Source organism: Centruroides vittatus, unplaced genomic scaffold (assembly GCF_030686945.1).
Source record: "Centruroides vittatus isolate TY-2023 unplaced genomic scaffold, ASM3068694v2 contig_549, whole genome shotgun sequence".
Taxonomy (NCBI): domain Eukaryota; kingdom Metazoa; phylum Arthropoda; class Arachnida; order Scorpiones; family Buthidae; genus Centruroides; species Centruroides vittatus.
In genome coordinates this window covers 4045521-4073211 of record NW_027122325.1, presented here as the reverse complement: position 1 = coordinate 4073211, position 27691 = coordinate 4045521, and the positions used below count along the sequence as shown (strand labels likewise).

The window sequence follows — 27691 nt, the reverse complement described above, 5'->3', positions numbered from 1 at the left end:
AAAGAAACTGTTGTTTTGGTTACATACATTTTACATTTTATTTATGTTTTTACTGAAGGACAATTGATAATATCATTTTTATTTCTAGAGTTATTTTTCAGAAACAACTGAACAAATTGCATAATATTATAGAAACAAAAACAAAATGTTTACTGACATTTTTGTCTTTTTGTGTTTCTATAAAGTTACTAATGATAGTATGTAAATTTAATACAAATTCAATATATATTTATCATTAACAACTTTTTACGAGAAACTAGAAATTAAAAGTCAATAAAAACAGCAATTCATCTAACTTTTAAATATTTTACTCTATAAAAAAAATGATAAAAAAAATATAGGATTTCAGTTTGTTAAATTGAAATCCTATATATTTGAGAGATGAAATGTTAGCTTGGCATCATAGATATTTAAGATCTATTAGAAAAGATCAATCTGATAATAGGACTATTTATTTTGTCAACAAAACACCAATAAATATAGGACATGTATGTAAAGTACTTCATTATGTCAAGATGCAAAATTATATCTACATCATTTTTGGATGCAATTTGGAAAGTTTTAAAAACACTTTCCCTTGAAAATTTTCTTTTTTTCAATAGATTAATTGATTTAACTTCACAGTTGGTTTAACCGTAGTTATTTCGTCTGTACTGCATTTCATCAGAGACAAAGACTATTGGGTTTTATTCACATTATTCTTTATTTCACTATGCATTTCGGGTGCAATCTTTTCCGTTTATTTTGCACCCCTCATCAGGTGTTACATTTCTACAATTGGTAGAGAATACATTTGTTACATTAATTATTGTAGATGGGTTTCTTAATATATATAAGTTATAAAAGATTATTACAGTTTTTTTGGACTAGTCATAAAGAGTTATTACAATTATTATAATTATTACATTATTTAGATTGATTTAACACAAATTAATGTAAGGGATTATTTCAAATTTTATTATTGTTAGTATTATTCGGTACTAACCTTTTTTAAGACCATTCCGTTATGAGGTGTTTATGTCACCGTCCCCCGAGGCATTTCTAACTGTCCTTCGTTTAGTTTATTTGCGTTTCTTAAGCCCCTCCCCATTTCCTCCCACACTTCGTCTACCTCCATGCCGTTGTTTAGATTTATTGTGTTGCTTTTATTGACTATTGTAAAGTGTTCTTTGAATTTTCGTAAATAGTTGTCCTTCTCTCTGTGGATTATTTTTATACTTTTTTTATCGATTGTGCATCCGAATTTGCTGCAGTGATCGGTCCATGGTGATTGGTTATATTTGAGTCTGATTGCTGCTTCATGTTCTTTAATTCTGGTCTTTAGTTGTCTTCCTGTTTCTCCTATGTATATTGCTGGTTTTTTGCATGTACATTTTATTTCATACACCACTCCTGTTTCGTCTAGTTTGTTTTCATTTTTGATTTCGTTGATGTTGATGCTGTTTTTAATTTTATTTTTTAGTTTGGCTGCTATTATAATACCATTTTTTCTGAAGACTTTTCTGTATTTTTCATATGTGTCTTTAATATAGGGGAAAGACGTATGTGTAATATTCTCATTGTTATTTTTGACGTTGAATCTGTTTTTAATAAATTCAGTTGTCCATTTTTTTAATAATCTGTTTGGGTAATCGTTTAGGATAAAAGTATTTATTAGGTCATTTTTTTGTTTTTCTCTCTCTTTAACTTTAGATGTTCTGTTCCATATTTTAGACAATGCTGTTATAAAGTTGTTTCTTTTAATAGTTATGGGGCAATACGATTTATAGTTAAGGATTTTGTCCACATTGCTGCTTTTTTTGTACGGTTTTATGTTGATGTTGTTTCCTTCTCTGGTTATAGTTGTGTCTAGATAATTTATTGCTTTTTTACTTTCAGTATCACTTTTAAATTTTATTGTATTGCTTAGTGTGTTTGCATAGTTGCATATTATATTTTCATTGGTTATTGCTTCGTCGTATATTATTATTATATCATCTACATATCTAGCCATAAAAGTTATCCCATTTGTGTTTGCTAATTTTTTATCTATTTCTGTCATGCATATTTCTGCGAGTTTCGGTCCGATTATTGTTCCCATACTAATGCCATTTTTTTGTCTATATATTTTTTCTTCTATATGGTAGTAATTATTGTAAAAACTGTATTTTATTAGTTCTAGTAGCCAGTTATGTATGTCTATCTTGCATAGGCTTTCCTCAATGAGTTCCCATTTTATTGATGGGTACATAGAGATTATGTCCAGACTTAATAACCTGTATGTTGGTTTCATTTTAACCGTCATTAGTTTCCTTATTAGTTCGTCGGTGTTTTTTATAGAGTAGGTTGAGTATGGGACTATTTTTAGTTTTTTCTTTATGAACAGTTCTAGGTTGGATAATATTGTGTTCTTAAAGTCCACTAGTGGTCTGCATATCTCGCCTGGTTTGTGTGTTTTAAGACGGATTTTAAGTTGTGGTTTTCTGATGTCTTTGAAGTTGAGTATTTGTTTTTTTTCCCCTGGTGTTATCTTTTGTTGTTTGTAAAGTTTCGTAATTTCTTTTTTCATCCATTTTTCAATTTCATCTTTTGGGTCTTCGGTTAGTTCAACAAAGTCATCTGTTTGGACTATTTCTGAATTAATCTATTGAAAAAAAGAAAATTTTCAAGGGAAATTGATACTTAAGCAATATATACAAAAAACCACACCATTAACGTCTAATACTTATGGAAGATAATTTAAAAATACTGTTTGATAAAGAGAACATTTAATAATCTTTTTTCTTCTTATAAACAATTATTGCTTATATAAGAAGAAAGAAAGATTTTACTCCAAAATCAAGTTTAAATTTTTGTACTTGTAAAATACTGAAGATTTTCATGATGAAACGATTGAATCTACACTTGAAAAATAGTTCAAAAGGATACTGCCTTAAGTTGAAAAAAGCAGTCATTATAATTGATAATGCTTCTTGTCATAGGATAAAAATAAAGTTGCTAAATACTATCTTTTAGAAGAAAACTGTTATAGTTGACTTGTTAAAGCTAAAAATGTTAAAATGTTGTAATTAATTAATTCAATTAAATATTTGTACAATAAACACTGAATTGATGATATAGTAATAAATAGTTTTACTGTAGCTACCAAACTACTGCCAATAGAAATAATATGGAATCAAATAAAAAGATTTATTGCTCATTTAAGCTATATGATATTGAGAAATTGTGACTAATTGAATTGCTTTTTTTGCCAAGTGAAAATTGAAAAAATTATATCATGCATTGTGATAACTATTGGAGTTAAAATTCTGGAATATTAATATAGCTCTGATATAATGATATCAGAATTCATGCTCATAATTCTAGAAAATGTAATAATTTAAACTACCAATTTTGATGAAGATTTAAGTGGAGTGAAGAACCACTTAAATCATATTATCATCTTAAATATATTATCTTATTTTTATCAAAATCAGTAGTCATTCTGAATAACCATTATATATTTTTTTTGTTTTATTACTAATTTAATTTTTGTATTGAATAAAGGATTTTTTTAATAATTAAATAATTTTAAAATTAATTTAGAAATGTCAAAAAAAGGATGAAATATGTTTGAAAAATACAGCTAAAATAAAGCTAATTTTGAAAAAATAATTCAATATGTTTGAAAAATACAGCTAAAATAAAGCTAATTTTGAAAAAATAATTCAATATGTTTTTATGTGGGGATTGCTTGTCAGCAGGTATTGAGTAAAACAAAATTTTGCTTGAAGTTGTGCTCCATCCAAACTGTAGTCTGAGTAATGACAGAGTGTACATGATTCGGTCTGAGCTGGAAGGATCTTTGTCAGATGAAAAGGGGACACATGAAAGTTTGACATGGATCTGATCTCTTTCAGCTGTTTTGTTTTTTACACCTTTAAAACGTTTTTATATCATCTTTAAATAAAACAATAAAATTATTTATGATAAAATAAATAATTGTATTGTTTTATTTTTTTACAATATTTTTTTACTCTGTCCATGTATCAATTCCCAAATGTCTCCTTCCTTTTCATCTGTCATAAACCCTTCCAGTTCAGGTTGACTCAGGTATACTCTGTGCTGACTAAGGTCCCAGATGATTGCTCAGACACTTAAGCAATCCTTTACAATTAACAGAAAAATTACAAATTTACTATACTTAATGAATAACATTTTAGTCTGAAGTTTCTATATATATATATATATAGTGCAATTTTTTTTAATGCCATATTGAATACACTACATCAGAAAAATACATGAAAACCAAGGTATTCATCACCATAAATAGCATTTACATTGAATGTCAGTATCTGGAGAAGCAATTTGTTGATTTACAAGTAAGATTCATGGCACTAGGAATAAGTTAACCTTACCATTTGCCATCTAATAAAAGACAAATCTACTTATAACAGTCTCACATAAAGCAAGACCTTACTGTATTTTGTAATTTTTTAAATTAGAATTAGTGTATGTAGATCTGTTTAATTACTGGTATTATTTACTAATAACTTTATTTTTATAATATATTAATACATTTTTAGAGAGCATAATTTTTTAGGTATATTTTTCACTAATTATTGCATAGTGTCAGTGAATGGCATGCTATTATTCACATTTTGATTTGTTAGTTAGTTTATTTTTAATGTAAATAGATAATATTTTGTTACTAGAGAGTATTTGGAAATCTTTTAGTCTTCCATACATTCATTGTAATAAGTAATAATTAGTGACCTCTAGTGCCATGCATTTTATTTCTCTGTCACTAATTCCACTGTGTTATTTTAATGATTTTATTAAACCAATATTTGAATAGTAGATATTTAAGAGGTCAAGAGCTCAGTCTCATTAGTCTATTACAGTAAATGATGTGTAAGTATTTGGATGAAAATCCCAGAATAAGTTGTATGGCATTCTTTCAAGAAATGTTGCTTTTACAATGCTTTAAATAGTGCTGAGGATGTTTGCTTATGGGAAGATGTGAGTATTGAATGTAGTGTTGATTCAAAAGAACCTAACATGGAAAGTGAACAGATTTCCAACTTTGATACCATGGAAGACAGTGATATGTAGCTTATTTTACTGTGCAATAAATACTAAACAGATTTATATTACCAGAATTGGTTCTATTGACATAGCCTAAATTTGTTGTGTTGTCTTCATTTTTTGACAAAAAAAAAATCTGTGGGTGATCATGTGAAATTAAGCTGCATCGTAGATTCAAATAAAAACAGTATATATAATAAATTTGAATCAGAAAAGATGAAATTGAAATGAATGTTTTATCAGATACATGCTATTATTTTGCATTCAATTTTGAGTGATTATATATTATGCGAGGATAACCAGGGGTAGAGAGTTTAGTTATCATTCTTTATTGTGTATTTGTCAACCAAGTCCATTAGACTTGCCTACAGGGTCATAGGATGGCACTCAAATATAAAAATTCAAGATCTCAAGATCGTAGAATTTCGGTCTCTGTCAGGACTCCCGACACCAGACAGGGATGAGATCCACATCACGCATTTAACTATGGTCTTAAAAAGGAGGGCTGTTACGATGATGAGTTGGGAGAGATCATGGATAAGTGGCAACACTTTGGCACAGATTTGAGTTCATCAACGAGACCATTTCTTTAAAGTAACTACGAATTTTAATAAAAATAAAACAAAGTAAAGTACAATCAAGCCAACGACTATATTTCTCTGCCTATCTTGCGAATGAGAGAGAGAGGAGCTTACAATAATTAGGGTATACTACCTCGACTTGAGTAGCTTAAGGAGTTTCTTGATCTTGTACGTACAGTACATTGAATGGTGGAAGTCCAATGGTGGTAGGATGCGGTGGAGGCTTGGCAAAGAGGATGAAGTCCAAGGTGGGAACTTGGGTGCACTAGTAAAAAGGATCCTGTGATGAGGGACTTGGGCCAAGATTTCTCTTGACTCCAGATCCTAACTCCTCGATTGGAGGAAATTGTCCTTTTTATTTTCCCAAATTTTGATCAATAGCAAGTCTTGATTTCGGACTGCTAATGGGATGAGTTGGAGGACTGTCAAGGGGGTGAATAGCCAGATGGTGGTTGAACTTTGGAAATAAGCAATTGTAAAAGGAAAGTTAATTTCCTTTTTTGTCATAAAAGTGACAAATGCACTTCCTTTTGGGTAAACAACATGTGGAAGAAATTTATTTCTCACGTTAATATATTAACAAATTTGAGGGAAAATATTATTTTCTCATATAAACAGAAACTATAATGCCACCTTCTTCATTGAAAGATGAAGGAAATGACGTAGGGTCTCTGTTATAGGAGAGATTTCCGATCAAAACGACTTAGAAATCTAGAGCGTAGTATTTAACTCCTTATTTAATTAAATTAATTAGATAATTTATGGGTTAAATCTCAGAATTATATAATCACTCAAAAATGAATGCAAAATATATTGTATCACTGCAAAGTCTGAATTAGTGACAAAATTAAGTTTGAATACTAATCATCAGATGACACACATTTAAATAAGTCAATCTTTCTATGGTTGTTTAATTTGGCAAGTAGTAGAAATTGAGTTTGTGTAGATAATGGGCATTTTGTCTTACGAGGGGACATCATGACATTGGGGTTACAGATTTTAATCAAACTCAGTAAGGTTATAGTGCATCCCCAATGACTGACATGTGCCAAGCAGTAAGGCACAATACTCAGAATTAAAGGAAAAGGTTGAAGTTGAAAATTGCAAATCACTTAAAATGTTTATAATTTCAGTCATTTGTAGAGTGGCCAGTTGCTTGGTGGTGGTGTGGTGATTTCATAATCATGAGGTTGGTGTTTGAATCTTAGTGGTATCAATGCAAGTTATTTTTTACTAAAACAAACTATAATTTTTACTTTAAAATATGAATGTAACTTTAAACTTTAGAATGTAAGTTTAAAGATGTATGGTTACTGTCTGCCAGAATTATAGCTTTATGTAATCTTGATGTTTCTTGTTTTTTGTGGAAAAACTCCCGTGATGTCAGAACTTGTTTGTAATACAGGGTAACTATTAGTCAGGCCATGGCCACAGCTACCTTCTTTACAAGGAAGAGTTAGTCCTTATATGGATGATTTTGGATGATATTGTTTATGTTTAGTAAGTGGTGTTGTTGTTTCCTTTTGGAGGTGCTCAAGATCTGTGCATGTCCAGTATATAACTCCAAAAGAATGAGTGAGTACAGGGACAACATATGTATTAATATTAATAGCTTTGTGACTACAGGGTTGGTACCTCCTTGGTACCTTGTCAGACTGACACCACTCTGTGTTTTTGGACAGACACAGAAACTGAATTGGCCGCAAATTTCGTTGCGCAAGCAGTCGTGCTTATAGGCTTCCGAATTCGGAATGGAGGCAGAAGGAAACAACCGGAGGAAGTACACTCCACAACACTTAACAAAAATAACCATTTATTGATGAATATTATTTACAAATTCTACGACAACATTTCAGAAGCTTAGCACAATGGCTAAAAAATTTAATATAGATGCTTAGCACAATTGCTAAAAAAGAGAGGGATAAACCTTTCTTGACCCTGACCAAGAGAGAGAGCGCACAGTAAGTTTGCAAGATGATAAACACCTTAAAATACTCGTTGTATTGATGCAACATAGGTGTGAAAGTTCAGCAACTCAGTTCGGAGAGTAATCCCTTTTTGTCTTCTTGGGCAGTGGCGAACAACAATGGCTGGAACAGCGAGTCCTGGAACACAACACACCCTTTAAGAAAAGGTTGATGATGACTGCTGCGGATTGTCATTACCCCCTCCCTTTTATTAGGGGGCTCCTCCTGGGTTTTTCCCATGACTTGGTTAAGATTTTTAGTATTTTAGAACCAATAGTCAAATGTTCACTTGTTGTGTCCGGGTGACACACTCAATTTGTCACCTCCAACAGGGAAGCAAGTCCATGGGAACAGGTTTAATCATCTTTTGGATGATTTTTCTCTTGAAAAATTTGTTTGAATAAATTTTTTTGTCAGGCCCGGGCTCACAGCTTTAATAGTATGTTTCGCATTTAGGTGTGTTCGTAGTACTGCATGTAATCTGTTCTGGTATTCAAATGTTAATCTTTGTCTTTATCTCTTCATGTTCTGTAGGTTTGGCCTGTTGGAATCCTAAATATTTGTAAAACTTGTTCTCTTCCATATAATATCTCCTCTTCTGAATATAAAATCTTCTTTTTTCAGCATTCTTTTTTTTCAATATGGAGTGTTTCTCATTTCTAGACCAAACTCCATTTGTATATCATTTGAGTATGTGAAGTTTGATATTGTCCATGTACACAAGGTGCAATAATGTGAATAGTTGAGGATGGATTTTGTAGATGCAAAGTGTATGCAGCTGCTAAGTGTGTGGGACATTGTTGAATAATTTTCTGTAATCTACGTATGCCATGTGTGTGTTTTTGTGTTGCTTATGAACTTGATAATAGGATTGATAATGAGGATAATAGAGTGAATGAGTAGTTGTTTTTTGCAACCTTTGTGATTTCTATGGTAGCCTTTTTGTTGTTCTGAAGAATGTTGTGTTCATCAATATGATTGTATATTTTGTTTACAATGCAAGAGGTCAGAGTCTTGTGAAGTGTTGGAAGACATGTAATTGATCTGTACTGTGCAAGTCTTTTGGTGTTATTGTTGGTTTCATTTAGGTGATGCCCTGTGTAAAAAAATCTGGCATGTCTTATGGATTGTTGATGATATGAGTTAAATGTCTAACTAGTTCCTAGTGTAGGGATGTGAATTTTTTGTACTAGAAATTGTGAATGTTGTCTACACCAGGTGCTGTCCAATTGTGAGCTTTCTGCATTGTGCAATGGATGTTTTGTGTATTTATTTCAACACAATGCATAATAGGTGTGTTGTGCATATCTGTGCTTTCATCTTTGATCCAGTCTGCTTAAGCATTGTGCAGGACAGCAGTAGACCAAAGAGAAGACCAAAAATTTGTAAGTTCTTCTTTAGTTGACATGCCATTGTATTGGAAATCAGTACTAGATTTGGTATTAATTTGCCTGTAGAAGAGTTTTTCATTGTGAATAATTTATTTTGTTTGTTTTTGTGCAGAACAAATTATGTGTCATTTGAGTTGCCGTGCTTTGGCTACAAGTTTTTGTTTCAGTGTGTCTCAATGTATTCTGCAATGTGGACATTGTATTGTTTGTGCTTATTGTGTGTTTTAGTTTTCTTGGAAAATTTTTTTAGTTGTTTCATTAACTTAGCTGTTGTTTTGTTATTGCATATTATGTTAGTCTATCTAGCTGCTGTTTAATATTGTTTATTTGTGTTTCTGTTCTTCTTCGTCAGACAGGCTTTTGAAAGGTTTTTGATTTGTGTGCTTTTGTAAGTGGATGTAGTTTTAATTCGTGGTAGGTTACTACTGTGACTGTACCAGCATAGACTAGTGTATGGACATTTGAGAGAGTAGAAATAGAATGAGTACAATACAATAAGTGTTTACATAATGTAGAGTTTTTCCTACTAGTTTAGAAGTGTTGATTTTGGGAATGCATGGCCGTTGTTCAGGATCAATGCCTGTAAATTTAGTGAGTGTTTCTTGGAAAAGAAGAAAGTATGAATTAAACCTGAATCTATTTCAGGTAGTGAAGAAGTGTTAGTATTGTCAGCATCACGTAAATAGTGGTGGTAAGAACAGTATTGTCAATGCATGTATCTTGATGATCCTAATGGATTATGTGATTGTTGTTGATGTTGGGAGTATCTGTTTGTTGATGTAATTGTTTTGTGATTTGTTGTTTGATATGTTCTAGTGTTGTTTGTGGTATAAGGTTGTTTTTTTTTTTTAACATGTTTTGAATTCTGGTTTCAAATTTATACTGGTCAATAGTCTGATGAAGACCAAGTTTATGGTCGAAAATGATTGTTTTGTCTAAATCTGTTCGTACTGGGATATAAAAAAGGTTTTTTTGTGTGTTGATTTATCCTTCCCAGGGATTGTGCGAGAAATTGTTTTGTTATGTATAATTGTTCTTTTTTGATCAACAACCCTTGTGAGATGAGAATAATGTTGTAAGAACAAATGATGTAAATGTTGTCTGTATGCTGTCATGACTGTTTTAAGTTTTGTGAAGGCAAAGTAAGTAAGGATAATGAACTCATTCATTTCCAATGTTCATTTCATCTGTTTGCATGGTTTATCTGTCTTAGTGATCTATGGTTGGATTGTTTTAGAAAATTAAGGTTAGGCTGGTTTCCCACAACTTGTGTGGGCATTGCAATAGCCATATTTGGACCAGTGCTGCTTTACCACTGGTGGTCAAGGAAGAATATAAAATATTTTTTGAATGTGAGCCTCTGCCTAACTCATGAGCATGGACCTTGTTAATCTGGGCAATGTGCAAGCCAGTATTACACTTGGATCACGTTATCACCATAGTTAGATCTTCACAGACATTTGGCGATCTAATTATGTGGGTTCAATCACTCTTGGCTTCATTTCTCCTCACAGACCTCACTGGCATCGGTGACCCTATCAAGAGCAGATGCTCCATCTAGCACAGCTCTGTGGTTCATTAGAATTACTGAGATCTTACTATAGCAAGGTGGTGACTGGCAAGACAAATCATTGTTATTATTATTATGTTGGGTTTAGTGGGTTATACTCAGTTGACACCAGTGGCTGTGTACTATGCCAGACCAGAGTCAAGGCATAGCAACCAAAACAAAACTAAAATTAAATAAGTGTGTCAGTGTCTGTATTCAAGAATTTCCTAACAATGTGGCATGTATTCAATATAGTGGCCTTCTGTAGTGTAATGTATGTATTTCTATTTAATAGTAATGTTTCCAGGCTTTTGTGTATTATTACTGTTGTTGTTATTATTATTATTATTATTATTATTATTATATTTTAAATTTATTTTTGTGTGCATATTTTATTATGGCTGATATTGATTCTGGATCATCTTGTTGTAAAAAAAGAACAAATTAATGTTTTATATTTTCAAAATTAGTAGATGAATATATATGATGCTTTTACAAGATACAGTATATCACAAGTAATGCAATTATTTTCATTATAATAAATATAAAGCAGAAATGCATTAGAAAATTACTGGTAATATAGATTGAGTTTCACATTTAGTAATGACATATTCCATTAAAGCATTTTTTACTATATTCCATAAGTTGTGCTATTTTAAGTTGTTATAATCTAGTAAAATAAATAAAAAATCTAGTAAAATCATTCATGAATAAAAAAAAAGCTATTTATCTGTTCTAAATAAATATGGTTTGTACATTACATCAAGGGCTGTTTCCAATAATAATGTTCATTTATACTGAATTTTTATTTTAATATAAATCTCTACATTCAATAAATTAAATAAGTTTGCCAAGCCCGAGTTGTAGTTGAAAATATTTATTGTGATTTGTTGCAGTTATGGTGAAAGTTGTGTAGCAATTGTTATTAATGCTGTTTCACTTGTTAATTAATTGTGGTAAAGAAAGTTTGCATTTAGTTCCCATCAAATAACTTGATCCCTTGTTTTTGAGATATAAGTAGTATAAACTACATTAATACAAGTCAACTTTTAAAACATGAAAAAATTTTTCCTGTTTTAAAAGTTGACTTGTATAATGTAGTTTATACAAATGTATATTTTAATCTTAAAAATGATTAAAATAAGATATAGTGTAAATTTAGAAAAATAAAATTAGGTATTTGATCAATAAAATTATTAATAGATAGTAAGTACCATTTCCATATTTAATATTAAATTGTCTGATGATCATATTCATTAATTAACTTATTAGGCATTTAATAATCTGAAATATATCACATTTTATTAATATTTAAAGTTATATTAATATAAAATATGAAGTTTTTCTTTGTTAATTTGATATGTGATCTGTAACATTTCAGTAGATTAATATTTTAATATTTAAATTTTACTGAAAATATTTAAGTTTTTTATATTTTTGTTAATAGTACTTACATACTGTTTTTGTTTACAGAAAAAAAACATGAAAACTGAAATAAATGCAATCCAAGGTAAGTTTTGTATTGATTGTAGATTATTAATAAATATTATTTAGTTATATTTGTCTACATTAATAAAAATGTGCTATTCATGAATTAAAAAAAAAAGGTTGACTATAATTTTTCTTTTAGGGCAAATTTTTTGTCTGTTAAATTGCAGATTGTAGGTATTTGTTAAGATACCTTGGCATTAAAGGAACTTTTTTAGGTCAGGTTTTAAGATTTTGTAATAAAAATTGTTCAATAATTTGAAGTACAGTGGTACCTCGTATAACGTATGCCTCGAATAACGGACGCTGCGAACAACGGACTTTCTGTTTGGCCATTACGTGACTCGAGCAATGGACTGGCTGCGAACAACAGACTTTCCGGCATAATTGGTGACTGCTCCATGGGTGCGTTCTTTAATAGCTGTCGCTCTGCATCTCCGCTACTACAGGAGTGCGCTGCTGTTTGTAGGCATTTAGGAACGACGGTGAAAGAAAGAAAGATGGCGGCGCCCGCACTATTGATAGTATTGTGATGGAGGTATCTATAATTTTAAAATATGAACTTTTAAAGGAAAAGAAGAGTCCCAATTGTAAAATTTAACCATAAAATGGATTATTTGTTGAAAGAGCATTTGAAATAGCTTCGAAAAAAAATTTGTAAAGACACTTACATCACCGCATGTGTTTATCTCTCCGACTAAGAAAATATGTTTTTTAGTGCTTCATAATTCCACTGACATCTTTGAAAAAAACTGTGTTAATAGCCCGACAAATTGTGTTAGAATGGCGAACAAAAGCGAATACATGCAACTTCTCTAGCATCATATGTATGGAAATGATTTGATGCAAGTCAGCACGGGTTCCAGTAATCAAAATAAGCTGAAATTTATTGTGGGAGTATTTAAGGGTAAAACAAACAAATCTTGGCCCTATGCATTAGAAAAAAAAATATTCGAAAAATAAGGGACACCCTAATATATACTGTATGCCTAATAACATCATTGAATAAAAGTTTATTATTTCATTTAGGTTTTTCAGTGTATCTGTATTCATATAATATTAAAATGATCTCATTAGCACTGTTTTGTTTAATTCTCAAAGTTTACAAATATACTTTTGTAAACTTTGGGGGTCTTATTGTATTAAAATCTAGTGTACTTGCCAAAATTTGCATGGATATGTTAAATCACTGCCATTACAACACGAGTGCTGAGATATTTGAATTGAAAATTTTCAGAAATAACTCTCATTAGGCAATCAAGAAGATTAAATCTTTAAAAAATGCCTGAATTAAAAAATAAAACAACTACTTTAGAACAAAAATATGTACTTACAAAAAGTACATTTTTTGTTTTTAATTTAATTGTTCAAGACAGCACATTATGACATTAGTATTTAATAGAATGTTTCAACTCAGCTGTTCATCATTGATTCAAATTAAGTGAGGATAAGTTGTTGATTTATATCTGATAGTCTTTCAGTGCATACTATTTAGAAATACTGTATTATGAGTAATTCTTTTCACTATATGAAAAATCATCTGAAATATCTTTTGATATGTTTTTGATTACTTTATTAACCACAAATTCAAATTGATTGTATATGCAACAAATAAGACAAAAATACCAAAAAACTAGTAAAAAACAAAAAAATTTATGCTATGACTGTTTTCTTTTGTCTACAATGAAAATTGTCAGGTATTCTTGAGTATAAACTAACAGAACACACATATGCACATACAGAATTCACATATTTTTAAAATTGAATTAAATAGATAAAATTTCAAAAAATATAAAAATAGACATGTGCAAAACCATCAAAGTTCTATATCAGTTCAACTAATGCATGCCAAGTTGTGGGGAGAGAGTTATTCTCCTTAAAATTAATTGCTTTGCCTTTCTTATTTGCCTTGTAAATATTAAAGACTTTGATGTTTTGATCATACCTGGTCCATCATTTGATATAATATAGTAATGTCATGAAAGTTGACCTGTACATCTTTCTCCCCTACATATGAAGCTAGTGCTGTATTGGCCATTTTTTTATGATATTGTATTGGTTATTTTATCATTTAACATGATTTTTATTAAAATTTATGGAATAATTAGACAATAATTGCATTTAATTTGTCAAAGTTGCAAAGAAAACGTAACATTTTAAATACTCATGCTTTTTTGAAACCGTATGACTAAACAATGACAACATTATTTAAAATATTATATTTTAAATAAAACAGAATTTTATAATCCAATTATTGAAATAATTTAATTTACGTAATTGATTAGTCAATTTAATTTTTTTTCAACTCTAAAAGTTTAAAATGTATGGATAAATATGCCATTTATCACTAGTATTTTAAATTCAAAAATTAGGCTAGAACTTGGCCACTATTAATAAACAGTGCAAAGCAATTTGGTCTAAAGGCAGGTCAAAATTAATCCAGTAGTAAATAATTTTGTAATTTAATGTTTAGACTTCATTGTTTATGTAAACAAATATCCCTTACTTAGTGTGAGATTTGATTAACATGCAAAATTAATTGCAGCAATCCCTTTATATATGCAGCAGAAGTTTTAATTAATTCAGCTTTACCAGCTGTTTTTATAGTTATTAAATTTATAGTTAAAGCCACTTACAGATGTTTGATTTTAATAAATAATAAAATATTAAATAAATAATCAAAAAATGGTTTATATACTGGCTTATTAAGGGTTAATGTAAATTAGTAGAGTATAAATGATGCAGAAATATTTTCAGGTTTATAGAAATTTATGAAACTGACATTTATGTATTATTTAATATTAAATTACATAATTTCTTGTTATTCACTGTACATATTTTTTGATAAAGCTTTATCAAAGCTTTGGTAAGAAATTTGAAATAAACTTATTGGAAAAGTAATATTAAATGAAAGACAATAACATGCATTGTATTAAAGTCAAAATTACGTAAAGAAATTAATTGCATAAATGATTTAGATTCAATAAATTTCATTTTTAACAAATATTTATTGAATATATTAATACTGATTTTTATACTTAGAAATATTTTCAATTACATCAAATTAATAACAATGATTTTTTTTTCTAGGCAGATTAATAAATGCTACATTTCACTGAAAAATAAATGTCTGACAATTCAGGTATTTCTTTTTAAATTGCTTTAACTTGATAAAATCTTATTGGAACAATTAATTATATATATATTACATTAGCATGAAAGTTTTATATTTTACATTAGTAATCATAAATGTATGTGAGAATTTATCTGATTTTTCTCTATTTGTATTTGAAAAGTGTGATTTATTTATGTAGGCTAAAATTTCAGTATGATCAGTGGTTATGTTTGGAAAAGTTTATATAATTCTTTGTGTTTAATTTAGAAATGAAAGGATGTCTTGTTTAATATGATATAAATAACAATCTGATAATTAAAAAGTCAAACACATTTTACATTTAAACTTTTCAGAATTTTATTTCATCTTTAAGTAGATTTAAATTATTCTAAATAATTATTTAAACATTGAAAATTTTATGAAGATGGAATTAAAATACTGACAAAAATATTAAAATGAATACTACTGTAGAATTTCAATAGCCAGAATTTGTTTTATTTTTATATATTTATTATTATTATGTTCGGTTTAGTGGGTTATGCTCGGTTGACACCAGTGACTGTGTACTATGCCAGACCAGAGTCAAGGCATAGCAACCAAAAGAAAACTAAAATAAAGTGTGTCAGTGTCAGTGTCAGTGTCTGTATTCAGGAATTTCCTAACAATGTGGCATGTATTCAATATAGTGGCCTTCTGTAGTGTGATGTATGTATTTCTATTCAATTGTAATGTTCCCAGGCTTTTGTGTAGTGTGTGTGGTATCACACCTGTAGAGAGAACAACGGGTACAATAAGCACCCCATCCATCCTTCACAGATCCCTTATTTCCTGGGCAAGTTCTGTGTCCTTGCTGACTTTTTCAGTGCGTGTGTTTTGTGAGTGTTTGGAATGGATATGTCTATAATGTATGTGATTTTATTGTGTTTGTCAATGAGTGTGATGTCTGGCCTGTTGTGGTAAATTGTTTTATCTGTGATTATGGCTCTGTCATAGTACATTTTGTGTGTGTTGTTTTCCAATATTGTCAGTGGAATGTATTTGTAGTATGGTTCGTGGATGTCTACTAATTTATGTTGCTTTGCAAGCTCTTGGTGTATTATATTTGCTACTTGATTATATCTGTGTAAATAATCTGTCTGTACCAAGAGCTTGCAACCAGAAGTGATGTGTTGTATAGTTTCTGGCATGATATGACATTTTCTGCATATGTCATTTGTGAGTGTTGTATCTTTGTGTATGTGTTTTCTGTAGTTTTTAGTATTTATGACCTAATCCTGTATGGCGATCATGAATCCTTCCGTCTCCCCAAAGAGGCATCCTGAGCTAACCAGCTGTTTGACACAGTTATGTCAACAAAATCCTGGGCTAGGTCATAAGGATGTCTGCCATGCAGTGCCTTTTGAGCCCACGATTGCTTAACGGTGTCTATGTTTTTTATATGTTGTGTCGTGTCCTTATGATGTGAGTGTAAGTTTAATGGTGTGTTATTCAAGTCTGTTGTTGTTGTTGTTTTTTTTTAAGCTAAACTTCATCTTTTTGATTTTTTAATAACATGATAAAATTCTTTGTAATAAAAACCTATACATAATAGCCTAATTAATTACAGAGAGAGTTCGTATTAGTATTCAAACTTCAGAAAATTTATTTCATTTATTAAATTAGGTTAAGAAAAATTTGCATTCTATGGAATTTCAGTAGAGAGATTGAAAAACTTTAAATTTCCTGTTAATTTCACTAAAAACAAGAATAGCCTGTTAGCAATAATTTTAAATAATTGGAACATAATAAAGATCATGGTCAACAATAATACTGACAAAAGGATAATGTTATAATAAGTTATAGCATATTTACAAAATTAAGAATGACAAACTTACAGATAATAATGTAGAAAAATGAATATATCAAATAGAAATTTAAAATAAAATTATAATGTTTGTTATAAGCATTTTATTTAAAATTAAACTTGAAATAAAATTAAAGGATTGAGGAAAATATATACAAGAAATCCTCGTTAGTTTGAAATATAAGTGACAAAATAATTGTGGCTTCGACATATTGAGTTTTGAATTATCCAAGATTTACAATATTTCTGTACAGTATGCCAAATACCATGTAACTGATGTAATTTATTAAGCAAATAGAAGATGGCTATGTATACAGAATGCTATATTTGATAATAATAATAATAAATAATAACATAAATAAACAGAAGTAGCTATATTTCTAACTAACCAAATTCCTTAACATGTAAATCTATATATTCCTGACTGGGACAAATAATACATTTACAAACTAATGGGATTTCAAAACTATTCAAGTTCAAATTAATGAGGATTTTTTGTTTGTGTGTTTAAAATTAAATAATACCACTATGAACCTTCAAAAGTACCAGCACAAAATATATTTAAAATAATTATGAACTGACAAACATTTTCAATCCAATATGGATCTGCTTCAGGTCATTAATGTTCTACAGAATTAGAATGCAGGCTGTTTGAATTTAAATATTTTAAAATTGTTTGAACAGTAAAGCTTTATAACGCGTATACAACAAAAATCACATGTATGTGTTAACCTTAAGCTAAAACTAAAATAAAATTTAGCACAAATATTAAGATATACATTTTTAAGTAATATGTGAGTTAATTGTTTTTCAATTTTTATTGTTGCCTGGATCGTCAAAAAAAAGATTGCCAGGCATACAAGATATTCATCTCCTCCTTAAAATTGATGGATTCCCCTTTTATTCAGCTTTAAAAATTTCTAGAGCCTCTACAGTTCTGATTTAATTTATATGCAGAGAGTGTCTAATAAGACTGGCTTAGTGGGAAAAAATTTAGCTTTTTTAGCTTCTACATCCATTTCTGAAGCGTATATTGCATGTTTAAATTATATTATATATACATATTATATTATATTTTCATATATATAAATATACATATAAGTTTATTCTGTAATAAATAAATATGTTAATAAAATAAAAACAAACGTACTACACCTTTTAAGTATCCAGTAGGAAGTTTTTATTAGATTAAAAACATTTTCGGCTGCGTTAATCAGCCTTCGTCAGTTAATGAATATCAAAAACGAACAAAATTCGAAATTACAAAAAAATGGCGTTCGAAATTTACAAAAATTCGCGCTTGCGCATTGACGGGTTTAAGCCCCGTTTTCCGTATCAAAACGTGATGCTATTCGACAAGAGACTTCCAGGCCGATGATAGGCCGTCTGCATCCCGGTGGTTGATGCAAAGCGTAGATAAGTGCGCCTTATGTATTTCCATTTTTTCCAAGTATATGATAGCCTGCCTGGATCGAGTGGCTCTGACAATGGAGGCCTTATCCCAATGCACCGTTATATCTTGTTGCCTAGCAAAGGTCGCTAGGACCGTGCTGTCACTGCCACAGCTTATTGAGTATTTATGCTCTTTTATTCTTTGTTTGAGGTTACGTAAAGTGGCGCCTACGTATACAATGTTGGTGTTAAAACGATGATCTTTTATCGGCATAGAATATACCTCTGTTAACTCACTGGAGCGATCTCTCCTCTTGTCGTTTCTCAGTAGACGGTAAATCGTTGGATTGCGTTTGTAAATTACGCGCAAGTTCTTCTCTCTGGCCACATTTTTGACAACCTTATTATGAAAGGGCATATAGCTCAACACAACTGCTCTCCGTGAATTTCCATTGTTGCGCTGCCGACTGTTCTTCTGCAATTTAGTTATTAGGCGATCAACGTTTTTAATCTAATAAAAACTTCCTACTGGATACTTAAAAGGTGTAGTACGTTTGTTTTACAGTTCAGTAAACGTTTCTCTTTTAAAATAAAAAATTGGGAAAATTAAATTATTACAAAAAACAATATGATCATTGAGTATGTTTGAAAAAGAAAATTGATAAAAAGGATTACAATTAACAATATGATTAAAAACATATTACAAGTTTTAAGAATTTGAACACATGGTCTGTTTTTTAGTGTGACATACATGTCATGTCTTTTTCTCAATATCCACATTATAATAAATAATTGGTAAAAAAAATTCTATTTTTAGTTTAGTTTTGTTTTTATCATCTACTGAACACTAATTATTTCAATTTTTAATTTATTTTCAGTTTATATAGTCTTTTCTGAAATAATATATTTTTAAGAATTCTTTAATAAATAATTTATATTAACAAATATAACTGTAATTCAGTTATTTTTAAATTACAATTATATCATTATCCAATATATTGATATCTTATTTTAATGTAATTAATAGCTTTCGAATTATGGCGGTCAGCAAGCTAAAAGGCATTATTTGTACACTAATACGCTAATATATTTCATTTATACGCTATATTACTATTCGATTTAAATATTAATGTCAAATAGACGTACTTACTGCATAAAGTATTGGGAATGGCGTAATCGAAATTCGGTGACAAAAGCTAATTTTTGACAATTTAGAATACTTTTCTTATCCAAATTATTCGTTTTTGGGGTTTTTTATTTGCGATAAGGTCAAAGGCAAACTTAAAAAGTGTAATTGATATAACAAAGCAATCCCGGTAGATGCCATTTTCGACTACTAGCACATGGCCTACCTACTGTAGTAGCTTGTTTATATTTACGGCTGGCAGATGGCGCTTTCAATTGTAGGGTAATTTCCGCATGTGAGTACACGTGACACGGAAAGACAATGGAATGGCAACTGTTTCCGTCATTCGTTGCCGCATGTGAGTACCAGGCTTAAGAAAATCACTTTTTTTGCATTTTTGAAATGCACACTCTGCTTTGATTATAAGAGCATACTCATATATATATGGTAGCTTGTTTTAGCTTATGAAATAAGGTAACTATTCAGTGACACCTCTATGATAACCATTATCAACCTGCAATCACAAGTAAAACGCTGCATTTTCCACACCTTCCAGTTTTTTTGTGGGTATTTTTCACTAAATTGACTTACCAAACTTTGTTTCCATGATATTCTCATGCTACATGCTATTTGTTGTGTAAAAAGTTTGGTCAAAAACCTTTTTCCACTTGTCACACACCCTCTATTATCACATGATTACATAGATAAGGCAATGATTTACTGCTCTGACATCAATTTTGGCTACCTGACTTCATCAAAAATGATGTCATGGAGGTCTTACATGATTGGTGCAAGGCAATCATGATGATATGGATATTTGCCAGTTACACATAACATGATGATGATCACTGTCTACAAGTTGCTATAACCTTGAATTCTTATCTCCATAAGATGGCATGTGATTTTATGACCTTTAACAATTTAAATGTTACTGCAGGTTTATTTCATGCCTAAAAAACACAGAAAAATCATTTGCTGGTGTTGTTGAGAAACACCTCAGTCCACCCATCATTTATTTCTAGCTGAACTCATTTCAATTAGCTCATAATATCACAAAATTTGAAGGACTCTCATAGGGATCCCAGTTAAAGACATTGTTCTATAAACAAAACAATGTATGATGTTGAAATTTGACACATGCAAAGAAGATACATCATAGAATTTTTCAGTATTGGTGTAAAATCGCTGCATTATGCATGTGATGATGTAAAAAACTGGATTAAAAATAAAAAGACAGAATAAAAAAATACTTTCATGCTACAAAAGATTTTTTTTAGATAGTGAGTTTTTATAGGTTCTTTGCAGAAATAGTGCCAATTTTATCCAATCTGTAAAAGCATGCTCTTATACTTGTATGTGAGGAAATACAGTAGTTGAGTTTAATTTCATTCATCATTATTAATACACCATTTAAAATACAAGGAAACCTTATCTTGATAGAAGCTTTATACAGTGATTCCTCTGAAAATTTTAAAAAATTTGCCAGTCATTGTGCCACTTTTGGTGTTATTGCCCATATTGCAATCTTTTATCTGATCATTTTGTGAAAATTGAAAATTTTTTTACTTTTGCATTTATTGCAATAATTTTTATTTTTTTCAACAGCTCTCACCTTTTTTACTAGAAAACTGGCCTCAACTTTTTTACTAGAAAATAGCTCTCACCTTTACTAGAAACCTGTCTCAACTTTTTTTACTAGAAAATAGCCTTGGTGCAGAAAATTTCTCTGAAAATTATTTCACATTATCATACAAAATAAAACCTTATTTTAGGAATGAATTAATAATTCTTGCTATGTAGTTTAAAAACTCAAATTAAATCATACAAATAATTATAGGCCTACTGTACAATTTACCATGCAATACTAGACAGGTAAATTAACATACAAATTTTTTAAGTAAAAAAGTTATTTTAATTTAAGCACATATCGTCATTATAATATGGCATATACAATTATAAACTTGATGTAATACATCCTTGTTCTCCCAAATAAAATCAAAGTAATCACCAATGTCATGAGTGACCTACATACTTTATGTTCAAAATCATACAATTTGTTTTTTACAACAACAGTTATACAATTTTTTTTGAAAAATTATCTAAGAAATGCACCAAATTTCTGTCAAAGAAAAAAATTTTTTAGAGTTTTTGACTGATTTTTTCATTATTATAATTTTTTTGTTTTTTAATTTTTTTTGAAAACATGACATGTTTTTATGGTGATTTAAAATTTATTATAAAATAAAAACTATTAATGTTGAAATATATCAATGGAAAAATGTTAAAAGCAATAGAAAATATGTTTATAAAATGATGATAAAACTTTTATTTAACTATTTAATTGAGACATTTCAGAAGATTTTAAATGCATTTTATTAACTTTCAAATTTTTTGTGGGTAAATAAGTGAATATTTTGTTTTAATTCAAGTTGACATGAAATTTCACTTACAAAATAGTGTTGAAGAGAATAAAAATGGATTTTATGTTTCAGTTTTTTAAAGCTGTTTCTTTGGTATTTTTAAGCTTGTGGTTTCAATTTTTGTGAAGAACTGAAACCATACTTCAGTAAGTAAAACTGAGTTATCCTTACTGCAAGAGCATTACCATATAAGTAGGCATTGATGTAATGAGTGATTGAACTGATTGAAAAGAAAGTAAACAATACACTAATTTCATTTTTAAAACAGGATGAAAGTCCATTTTAGTGAATTTTCCCCAATTAATGTCTAATGCTTAGCTGTGACACTACACATTTCATTGTTTAATACACATCATTGTACTGCTATTGCTATAATATTTTTCTACATAAATTTCTCCTGGAGTGCTTTAGTTTCCGCCAAACCTCGTTTACATGATGATGTGCACCCTTGGAAAGATCATTTCATCTATCTAATAGTGCAAATTTCATAATTCTATTATTCTAACTTTTGCAAGAATGTGTGGAAATTTTATTAATTTTTCTACCTTTTGGGATTGATTATGAAAATTAGTTTCGTTCAATTCCATTTTTTTTTTTTTCAAAATTACTTTAGTTAGATATAATTTTCAGCAAGCACTCTTTTGTGGGATAAACTCCAGAATAGAATGAGCAACAAACTGTGGATGTTTACAGCCTAACTTTTTACATCAAGGGAAACCTGAATAACCCTATTCTGCCCTGGTATTTTTATTTACCATACCAGTTCATGAAACAGTGATTATCTATTGTAACAATACCATCCTCCTCCTTCACACTATGCAGAAGTGTAGAGTATGTGTGAAGACATAGTTTTTTTTTAAATTCTCTTATAAGATAGCTTAGAATTCATCATTTACAGATTTTTTTCAACTTCTCTGTAACAATATCAGTAGGCAGTAGAATTATAACTAATATTCTCTGAAGTAATTTCATTAATTATAATATGATACTTTTCTCAAATCAAGTCTTTGATTACGGCAGTTAATTTTGGTGTCACATGTTGTGTCTGGCTATATCTTGGAGAGTTTTTTAATATTGAATACCATTGGAGAATTCACTTTACAACTTACTTTATAATTTGCCATTAGTTTTATAGTTGGTAATAGAATTGCATTGTCATGTCTTCAACCCATCATGAAAGACATGGACATGAACATTAAGACTCTGGGGATATCATGGACAGCAAAGAAAACAAGCATCTCAAGTTGGCACCTAATGACAATAGAATTGCATAACTGATTAATTATAAAAATTATAGATACAGTAAAACCTCGATTATCCGGACGAATTGGGGATGAAGGTAATCTGGGTAAGGAAAAATCCGGATAATCGAAAAATAATACTGTACTGTATTTAAATTGTGATCAAATTTTCAAGACACAGACGTTCGTTTTGAATTTGGACTACTACTGACCAGCACTAATGCTGCCTATTGTTTAAAGGCCCTCTAGTGGCACAAGAAGACAGATTTTATAAAATAAAAAGCAGTTGAAACTTTCAAATTTTTATTCATAAAAATGCAAACTATTTATTGTTTTATGACGAGTAAAATTTTTTTGTCGCATTCATGGCTTTTAAGTAATGCATAAACATTCGAGGCACGATGCCCCTCGGACCGCGAGGCCGTAGGCAGTGGCCCATGTCGCCCATGCCTTACACCGCCCTTGGCCATAGAAATGATGTAATTTGAATATAAATTATTTATAAATCTGTATGTCAAATTATATTTTTATTACGATGTAAAATGTATTGAAAAGTTTAGGACCACTGTGCCGGGTGAGATGTTGGGACAAAAAAGTTATGCATTCCATCACGTACATAAACAGTGTCACAATCACCAAGTGCAAATCAGCAAATTTGTAAAATTTTTGTTTATTTTGAACAATCTGGATAATCAAAGTTCTACTGTACATATCCTCTTCTTACAAAGTTACATTAGATATTTTTCACCATGAATTTTCCTGCTTTTTAATTGTTATAGTTTTTTTCTTGAGAAACAACTATTTTGGATATGTGAGATATCACACAAAAGAGCATTTTTGTTAACACCATAGTCTTTCAGAAGCAGAAAGAAAGGCTTATAGGTCACTATATTAGCTTGTGAATGTGAAAAAGTTCTCTATTCTTGCTAGAAAATCATCTTACATCATGAAAACAAAGACTAACTTATTAGATCATTTAAATGAACTTGAACTGGTGTTCATTTAAATGATTTAATACTTTCTATTTATCTTATTTGATCATTTCTCTGGATTTTATTATATTTCATTAATAAGATAAAACACCATCTACTTTTTGTAATAATCTGTTATTGCACCATAAGGCACAATAACATATTCTTATTATGAGATGCATGATTATAATTTTTAGTTTTTGATTGTGATTATTTCCATATTATATCATTTGTTTAGTTCTAACATAAAGCAGATTTAGGATCAGTTTGTTCTTGTGGAACTTTCAAACTGCACAAGTTAACAGATTGTGCTGTTTCTATAAATAACATTTTATCTGTATGATAATTATACAGCGTGATTCAAGACAGTTGTGTGAAACTTCACCAGTGAATTCCCCACCATTAACCTGACAAAAATATATAATCTATAGGAGTCATAATATCATGTTTTTTGAAATATTAGCCCACAAAGATTTTATCAGTTTCATACTAACATGACTTAACAAAGAGACAAAAAGGTACAAGTTTATGCATGAAACATAACTTTATTTCTTACAGTGTACACATTAAACTTAACTGTTTATTACTTATAAGAAGTGTTTGAAGTGTCCTGTCACACACATCTTATCTACCTTCACAATGATCCTCTAACCCACTCAAAAAGATCAGGCATTTTATATATGGTGTCACAGATAGCTGTAATGTGTTTAATGTATATTCTTTAAGGAATGAAGTTATGTTTCATGCATATGCTAGTAAATTTTTGTATCTTAGTTAAGACATGTTGGTGTGGAAATGAAATCTTTGCAGGCCAATATCTTAAAAATACATGGTATTATGATTCCTGTAATTTATAATTTTTTTTATATTTTGTGATGGGGAATTCATTGGTCAAGTTTCATGTAACAATCTTGAGTCATCCTGTATAAATACAAATACATTGCACTAACCTTGTACAGCTTTGCAGTTAATTTTAGAAACATAACATTAACATTTTTAATCCACCCTAGGACCTTCTTCAGGTGTTCTATAAAAAATTTTTCTGGTGCTATCAGAGTTTGATAAGATTGCCAGGATAGGAGTTATAAATTCATAAAAAATAAAAAACTATACAATAAATAAAGTAATATAACCAAATGATTGTCAGTTTAAATCAGGTTACTTCTCTATTATTTTTTAATTTAATTAATTTCTAAATAATTTGTCACTAGAGGCACCATCTCTTATTAAATTGATAATTTATAAATTTTAGAATATTCTGGAAGAATCAGCCCAGAGTGGTATTGGAACTCCAGTTTCTGCTTACCATGCAGAAGTGTTGCCAGTTCTGCTACCTGAGCCTCCAGACTGATTTTTTTCCTTCCAGACATATTTAGCTATGATATAATTAGTGTTTCTCATTTTCCAGTCTTTTGCTTGTCCCAGGAAATTTCAGGATAGAATTAATTATTTTTAAGATATACAAATATCTTGAAATCAAATGATACAATTATTTTTCATTTTTTAAAGTAATTTAATACGTTCTGCAATCTCCAAAATCATATTAATAATGCTGTGTAAGATATATATTAAAAATTATCTTTGAATTACGTAGAAATTTTTATAAATAGAAAAAAATATATTAAAGTTTTTTGGAAACTGCATACATTGACAGCAGCAACAAAAAAATGCTTTGAATTGAGTTGAAAATTTAAAAAAAAATGAACTTAGATCAAACTTCTAACTTAAAAAGTAATTTTTGTTTTTAAATAAAACATAATACAAAATATTATTGTAAATTTTTATTGATGGTGAATACTCCAATCACTCGATCTAACTCTTATTTTAGTAATGAAAAGTCTTGTTACCGAGAATGTCCATTCTGATTCAATTGATGTGAGTGGAATTGTCTTTAATACATTTAAGAGAAAACAGATGTTTTGTGTTTTTTTCACCTGTAGTCTGGAAGATTTCTAGTTTGTTTTTGAGATTGTAGTACTTCTTTTGCTCTCTAGTATTCTTGATTTGTCTACCTGGGTTGCTTTAATAGAAACATCAAGCTTATAGCCAAATAATTTGGCAGTTTGTTTGTCTTTAATAATTAGGTTTATGAAGAAAAACTTCATACTTGCAGACTTCGTACTCATTTGTATCCTGGCCCAATTTGCACAACCTGGCGTTATGCAGTTATTCAAGCTACTGGGCATGGTTAAAAATTAAGACAACATAAAGCACAATTATTACAGATATTACAGGTTCTGACAAGGAAAGGATTTTTAGAGTCCTGCCACAAATACGCTATGTATTGATTATTGATCATTTGTGGCATGCCAGAACGAGGAAAAATTTAAAAAAACTAATAAGTAGGTTTAAAATCAATAAATACAAATGTATTCTGACAGTTTATGAGTTAATTATACTTTCTATTTGTAAAATTTCCACAACTTTAACACAAAATAAGAAGAAAGTGAACTTTTAAGAAATTTGCAGGATTTCCCGGGTTAAAAAACAACTGGGATCCCAGGATCCTGTTTGAGAAACCCTAGATATAACCATCCATGATTGCTTAGGGCACTGACTGGGTTGTCTTCAGCATCCTTGTCCTATAATCTAGTGACAAATTATTTAGAAATTAATAGCAGAAAAGTAGCCTGATTTTAATCCTGCAGTTATTTGGTATATCACTAATATGTGGTTTCATGATGATTGTACAATAAATAAAGATCAACTCTGCTATAAGACTGTTTTTTCCTGAGATGTGAGAAAGGACAAAATAAGACTTTATTGTATAGTCTTTTCTTTTTTTTGTGAATTAACCATATATATTTTTGATTTTTTAAAAGAAAAGAAACAGTTGATAAATTATTTGATTTCATAGGTTATCTTTATAGATAAAATTTTTCTTACTTGCATGTATAAAAAAGGTTAGAGATTTATCAGAGCACAAGGACTGCAGAGTTGGAGACAGAAGCAATTCTGGAGTTAGTCAGTAAAAATGTACTGACTAACTCCATCCTCAAAATAACTGTGTGTGTGTTTATACTTAAAGTCTAAAATATGACTTGATGATTCATGTGATGATGCTGATGAAATGTTTTATAGGATCATTTATCATTTTAATAGTGTTACCATTATTAATATATATTGAGCTTTTATGAAGGAGTTGGAATCATTTAAAGATTGATGAGCATGAGTTGGAGTCCAGTGGTTTTTTGTACTGATGTCATAGCCCTACAGAACACTTTCATTTAATTATTGTAGAGATAACTCTTAACTCATATACTACTACAACAACACTTCCACCTCAATATTGTAAATCAATAAGTAAAAAAAAAATAGCAACATTACAAAGAAGTCAATTCTATGTATATGTAAAACAGAATTATAATAGTTACTGATTGTATCTTACAACTATATTATTAGAAATTAAAATTAGTTGTTTGACAAAGGTAATAGGAGAGTAATTTATGCAATACAGTACCTTTTTGATATTTATTAGAAATTTTTTCTTTATTTTTTAAGGTTTTTTTAGATAATAATTGAAAAATTTTAAAAACTGATGTCATCATGCACTTATACATG

At 29.6% G+C, this 27691-nt stretch overlaps 1 protein-coding gene across 4 annotated transcripts in view; it reads left to right on the top strand.

Annotated features, from left to right (window-relative positions):
- Positions 1-27691, top strand: part of LOC136978712 (paired amphipathic helix protein Sin3a-like) — a 141130-nt gene that overhangs the window by 25204 nt on the left and 88235 nt on the right. For all 4 annotated transcript variants that reach the window (XM_067274491.1, XM_067274490.1, XM_067274489.1 and 1 more), the window contains exons 3-4: positions 12010-12044; positions 15113-15164. The gene's annotated coding sequence lies outside the window, so the exon portion shown is untranslated. The remainder of the gene's footprint in view (positions 1-12009; positions 12045-15112; positions 15165-27691) is intronic.